We start from the raw sequence: 6455 nt of genomic DNA on the forward strand, positions 1-6455 counted from the left end.
TCCCTGTGTGTGTATCTCTCCCTCTCTCTCTCCCTATGTGTGTGTGTATCTCTCCCTCTCTCTATGTGTGTGTGTATCTCTCCCTCTCTCTCTCCCTATGTGTGTGTGTCTCTCCCTCTCTCTCTCCCTATGTGTGTGTGTCTCTCCCTCTCTCTCCCTGTGAGTGTGTGTCTCTCCCTCTATCTCTCCCTGTGTGTGTGTGTGTCTCTCCCTCTCTCTCTCCCTGTGTTTGTGTGTCTCTCCCTCTCTCTTTCCACTCATGGCATGTTTTGCTCTCTCTCTCCGTATCGTGTGCATCCATATCTCTCTAACCACCACTGTCATCTGTCTGTCTCTCTCTATCCCCTCCTGTGTGTGTCCCACATCTCTCGTCTCTCCCTATCAAACACATTCTCATGTCGTCTTGTTGGAGGGTAAGTACTTACGGAGCGCCGTGCTGTCGGAGGGTCAGTGCTGAGGGAGCGCCGCGCTGTCAGAGGGTCAGTGCTGAGGGAACACCGCATTGTCAGAGGGTCAGTGCTGAGGGAGCGCCACACTGTCGGAGGGTCAGTGCTGAGGGAGCGCCGCACTGTCCGAGGATCAGTGCTGAGGGAGCGCCGCACTGTCGGAGGGTCAGTGCTGAGGGAATGCCGCACTGTCGGAGGGTCAGTGCTGACGGAGCGCCGCACTGTCGGAGGGTCAGTGCTGAGGGAGTGCCGCACTGTCCGAGGATCAGTGCTGAGGGAGCGCTGCACTGTCGGAGGGTCAGTGCTGAGGGAGTGCCGCACTGTCGGAGGGTCAGTGCTGAGGGAGTGGCGCACTGTCGGAGGGTCAGTACTGAGGGAGTGGCGCACTGTCGGAGGGTCAGTGCTGAGGGAGCGCCGCACTGTCGGAGGGTCAGTGCTGAGGGAACGCCGCACTGTCGGAGGGTCAGTGCTGAGGGAGTGCTGCACTGTCGGAGGGTCAGTGCTGAGGGAGCGTTGCACTGTTGGAGGGTCGGTACTGAGGGAGTGCTGCACTGTCGGAGGGTCAATGCTGAGGGAGTGCCGCACTGTCGGAGGGTCAGTGCTGAAGGAGTGCCGTACTGTCGGAGGGAATTCTCTCCACTACCCTGGTCAGTATTTATCCCTCAGTCAACATCAGAAAAAAAATGACGGTCTGGGCATGATCACATTTGCTATTTGTGGCAACTTGCTGTGCGCTAAATGGCTGCCACAATGATCACATGACAGCAATGACCACAGCTCAATGGCAGGAAAGCACCTGGGGGGGAGGTCTTGATAATATGAAAGGAGCAATAGAAACACACGTTTCTGTTCGCCTCACGGTTTCGGTACACTACCCTCGAGGTTCTATACCTGAGTGAGCCAGGCCCGGTTCCCCACAGCTCGCCTGATATCCGGGCCCTCAGCAAGACCGAGGTGACCGGGGTGGAGGGTACTTACTATCTGGCTGCACCTTCCGTAGCTGCACGCTCTGCGATGCAATGGCGGCCGCAGTCACTCGGAAGTTGGCCGGCAGCGTTTCCGATGTGTCCGAGGTCATGTCTCGCATCTCCTTTGCCCGAAACCGCTTGCGCCACGAGGGCGCCCGACTGAAGTTCTTGGTGTTGTCCTGGAAAAGGGAAGGAGTCGGGAAGGATGTTAAGGATTCATCGTTCAGGAGGAGGACATTCAGCCCATTGCCACAGCATTAGAAATGGAAGTCCCCTTAAGGGTCAACCAGGAGCTCCCCAAAGTTGATTGAGAGGACGTGACACTCATTGAACTGGGGTTTTAGAGCAGCATTCTTATTTAGTCCCCTCCGTCTCTCCCTAAATACCCCCCCTTCGCCTTTTGATGTTAGCGTTGCCCTTAACAGACTTTTTGTTTATTTTGCGGTGCTGCAGGGTCTGTGGGCCATGTCTGTATTAGTTGTTGGCAAATGCACTGCCTTTTTAGTCATTTGAAAATCCTTTTGCTGTGTTTTTGGTTACACTTCAGCTGGCATGGTGGCTCAGTGGTTAGCACTGTTGCCTCACAGCACCAGGGACCTGGGTTCAATTCCACCCTTGGGTGACTGTCTGTGTGAAATTTGCACATTCTCCCCATGTCTGCATGGATTTGCTCTGGTTTCCTCCCACAATCCAAAGATATGCAGGCTAGGTGGATTGGCCATGCTAAATTGCCCGTAGTGGTCAGGGATGTGTGGGTTATAGGGGAATGGGTCTGGGAGGGATGCTCCAAGGGTTGGTGTGGACTTGTTGGGCCAAAGGGCCTGTTTCCACACTGTAGGGATTCTATGATCTTTACACGTTACAATTATGCCCACAAGTCCTTGGGGCATGCAATGTGCATCGATGCCTTTAGAGAGAGGTGGGCACCACGGGGCATACATTGCTTTATCCCCGCCTCTGGGTCCATTCTGATTTAGCCCCCTTCCTTCTTTCCCTACCTCCACCCTCTGCACCTCACTTTTGATGGTTTGGTATAGCCCATAACGGGCTTTGCTTGTAAATATTGAATTGGCTGTGTTGGTGGTGGTTAGTACTTTAAAAAAAAGGGGGTGGGGAAGTCACGGTGATTTTGGTGGTGGGGAAGCTGCTTAGTTGTGTGTGAGAGCACTTACAGGTACAAAGGAAATGGCAGATCACAGATTGGAGTGTTCCGTGGACTCCTAGGTCAACTGTTTATTTTGCAGCGCTGTTGAATCCATGGACAATGGATATACTGCCTGTGGGCATTTCCACCCCCTTTTTAGTTACTTGTTGTATTTTTGGTTGCATTTCAGCTCCTGATCTATAGCCATCCAGCGGAGTCAGGGTGGACAGATTGGGAGGGCCTTCTGGTGGGTCTGCTCCTGGGCCTGGGCCTGGGCCTGGCCAGCCTAGCTCTACACAGTCCAGGCTGCAGGCTATGGAAGGCGCTCATCTCTGCCCGAGTGCCTGACCCTCTTCCGCAGTTACGTTCGTACCCAGGCGTCCTTTGGGAGAGAGTGTCCATTAATGCTCTCGACGCTTTTAGAGAGAGAGGTGGGCACCCCAGGAGAGGTGGGAATTTATTATTTCCATCCCATCCCCCCAACCACCCCCCAACTCGACCTCCATTTATTCCCTCCCTTGTTTCCTCTCCTTTTTGTTTTTTTTGCTTCACTGTGACGCTGCCCCTGGTGGGCAGCAAGTGTTTGATCATCATGCATTGGGTAATTTAATAACTTGGCGATGGGTGTTTGAAATAAAGAAAAATGAACTGGACTGCTCCTGGGAGGAGTGGCTTCAGGACAGAGAAACAATCAGAAGAGTAAGGTGGAAACTGATGTTTATGCCAAGTTATGTATTTATAATGACACCCTTGCAAATCTCTTGTGCAGTCTTGCGTATATATGTGTGTGTTTGTGTGTGTATCTGTGTGTGTGTGTGTATCTGTGTGTGTGTTTGTGTATGTGTCTGTGTGTACGCACACACGTGCTTCATCATCATATTCTAGCTGCTTTCCTGTTTGCGTATGGTCTACTATTTGTTAAACAGTTGAGGCTATCCCACCATTGGATGCAATCATGCCCTCCCTGTACCTTACCTCCATTGCTTTACCTTGTCTTCATATCCCTTGTTTAGTTTTGCGATCGCATAGACCATGCTGAGATCACAGCTGGAGTTCCATGTACTGCTCTGGTCTCCTTACCCCAGGAAGCAGAGGCCTCTTGTGAAGAGCTACAATAAAGGGCTTGTAGGCCTCATTCCTGGGTTGAGGGTTTGTCCTATGAGGACAAGCTGAGAATAAACTAAACTCCCCGCTGTTTAGAATGAGGTGATCTCATTGAAAGATGTGAAATGTTCTGAGGGCTCAACGGCAAACAGGAAAGCAGCCAGAATGTGAAGATGAAGCACGCGTGTGTATACACACAGACACAGACACACACACAGACAGATAGACACAGACACAGATACATGCAGACACATAGAGACACACACAGACAGACACACACACATATAGACACACACAGGCGTACACATACAAACACACACAGGCATACACATACATACAGACATACACAAACACTCACAGATAGACACACACAGACATATACACAGACAGACACACACACAGACACACATACATATAGACACACACAGGCGTACACATACATACAGACATCAGAAACACTCACATACAGACACACACACACACACACAGAAACACCGATAGACACACACATACACAGGCAGATACACAGACACACATATACACACGAACACACACAGACCGGGCTACAGACATCGAGTTACAGACAAACACTCCAGTTGGGAGTAGGCCATTCAGCCCCTCAAGTCTGCTTTGTTATTCTATAAAATCATGACCAATTTCATCGTAACCTCAACTTCACATTCCTACCCTTTCACTCCCTTGTTTAACAAGAATATATTGAGGTCTGCCTTAAAAAACTTTTCTAGGGCTCTTTTCCTGAACAAGGGTACAAGCTGAGTTCGAAAGACGCAGGCGGAAAATTTTGCCTCCTCTCTGTTTTAAGCGTGAGTTCCCTGATTTTTAAACAGTGATCTATTGTTAAGAATTGTCCCACCAGAGGAAACATCCATTCTCCATCCATTCAGTCAAGACCCTTCAGGATCTTATCTGTTTCAATCAAGTCACCTCTTACTCTTCTAAACTTCATCAGGTATAAACCCAGCCTGCTCAACCTCTCCTCATGAGACAACCTGCCCACTCCAAATGTTAATTAGCAAATCTTCTCTGAGCTGCCACCAGCTAAATAAGGTGACCAATACTGTAGATAATATTCCAGATGTGGTCTCAACAGTCCACTGTATATCTGAAGCATAGCTTCCCAGTTTTGTATTCAAATCCCCTCACAGTCAATTTTAACATTTAGCATCTTCTATACCTTAATTAGATCTCCTCTTGTTATTCTAAATCCACAGCCCTACAATCTCTCACTAGATAATATGCTTCCTTTGTTGTTCTTTTTGAAAAAAAATGGACAAATTAACATTTTCTCGGACTATGCTCCATTTTGTCACATCTTTGCCCGCTTACTTAACCTAAAAATAGTTATTTTGTAATCTTGTTGGGTCCTCTCCCCAACTTAATTAGGCTTTAAGAGCCCTCTTTTCCTGTTTGTGTTCTCTCTGGTATCCTTCCTCCCCTCTGTTCACCAACTCAATGGTCAACATTGCTTAGAAAAGTGGTTAAAAAAAAATGTACATGATCCAGGGCTTGACTTTAAAAAAAAAGGCACGTGGCACAAAAGCAAGGGAGTTATGGTAAAGGTACATTGATGGGGGAGGTAATGGCCTAGTGGTATTATTGCTAGACTGTTAATCCAGAGACCTGGATAATGTCTGGGCACCTGGGTTCGAATCCTGCCACGGCACATGGTGGAGTTTGAATTCAATAAATATCTAGAATTGACAATCTAATGATGACCACGAATCCATTGTCAATTATCAGGATAAACCCATCTGGTTCATTAATGTCCTCTCGGGAAGGAAACTGCTGGCCTACATGTGACTCCAGACCCACAGCAATGTGGTTGACTTTGAACTGCCCTCTAGGCAATTAGGGATGGACAATAAATGCTGCCTGGCCAGCGACGCCCTTGTCCCGTGAATGAATGAATAAAGAAAAAAAAACCTTCAGCTCAGCCTGAACAGGAGCATTTTGTGTAGTTCTAGACACTGCATTTCAGGGAAGATAGGAAAGTATTAAGAAGGACGTGGAAAAGATTCACTGGGATAGATCTGCCAATGAGGAACTTCAGTTGGGAGGATAGACTGGAAAAAGGTGGAGCTGCTTTGGAGACAAGCAAGTGGGGAGGAAATTGCTGGAGTCAAGGTGATGGGCAAAACATGCAACTTTGGCAGGAGGAAGCGGTTTTAATGCAGTAAGCGGTTAGGATCTGGGGCGCACTGGCTCAGATTGCAGTGCAGGCAGATTCAGCCATAGCTTTCAAACGGGAGTTGGACAATCATCTGGAGATTTGCAGAGATTTGGAGGAAAGGTAGATCTGGGGCTAGCTGAGCCGCTCTTGCAGAGAATCAGCAGCAGTCACGAGGGGCCAAATGGCCTCTCCCTGGGCCATCACCGTTCTCCGATTACTAACTGGCAGCATGTGGGAGAGCAGCTGAGTTCACACCAACCTCCTCATGGCGTCGATCAGTTCCTTGAAGCAGCAGGTTTTTGAATTCATTTTCCAATATCTGACGTGCCTATCAGACAAATAACAAAGTCATTAGCGTCTCAGAGTGAGTAGATGTGATGCTACACTTGGTGGAACTGCCACAAAAAATCATCAAGGCTACAGGAAATATCAATCTGTCTACTGCCTCCCTCCAGTCCCAATAAATATGTGACGAAGGCAAATTCCTACGAGGTATCAACAGTCAGTGGTTTACCATTAGCCAGAATCTGAACCAGGACCAGCCGTATATAAACACAGTGGCTACAAGAGCTAGAGAGATAGTATGAACTGCAGATGCTGGA

At 48.7% G+C, this 6455-nt stretch overlaps 1 long non-coding RNA gene across 1 annotated transcript in view; it reads right to left on the reverse strand.

Moving 5' to 3' along the window:
• The window catches only part of LOC125487179, an 8773-nt gene extending 2590 nt beyond the window's left edge, over positions 1-6183 (reverse strand). Inside the window, exons 1-2 of the long non-coding RNA XR_007265704.1 lie at positions 6113-6183; positions 1425-1593 (exon numbers count right to left, since the gene is read on the reverse strand). This is a non-coding gene — a long non-coding RNA (uncharacterized LOC125487179). The remainder of the gene's footprint in view (positions 1-1424; positions 1594-6112) is intronic.
• Positions 6184-6455: the final 272 nt, after the last annotated feature.

Source organism: Rhincodon typus, chromosome 37 (genome assembly GCF_021869965.1).
Source record: "Rhincodon typus isolate 14 chromosome 37, sRhiTyp1.1, whole genome shotgun sequence".
Lineage (NCBI taxonomy): Eukaryota > Metazoa > Chordata > Chondrichthyes > Orectolobiformes > Rhincodontidae > Rhincodon > Rhincodon typus.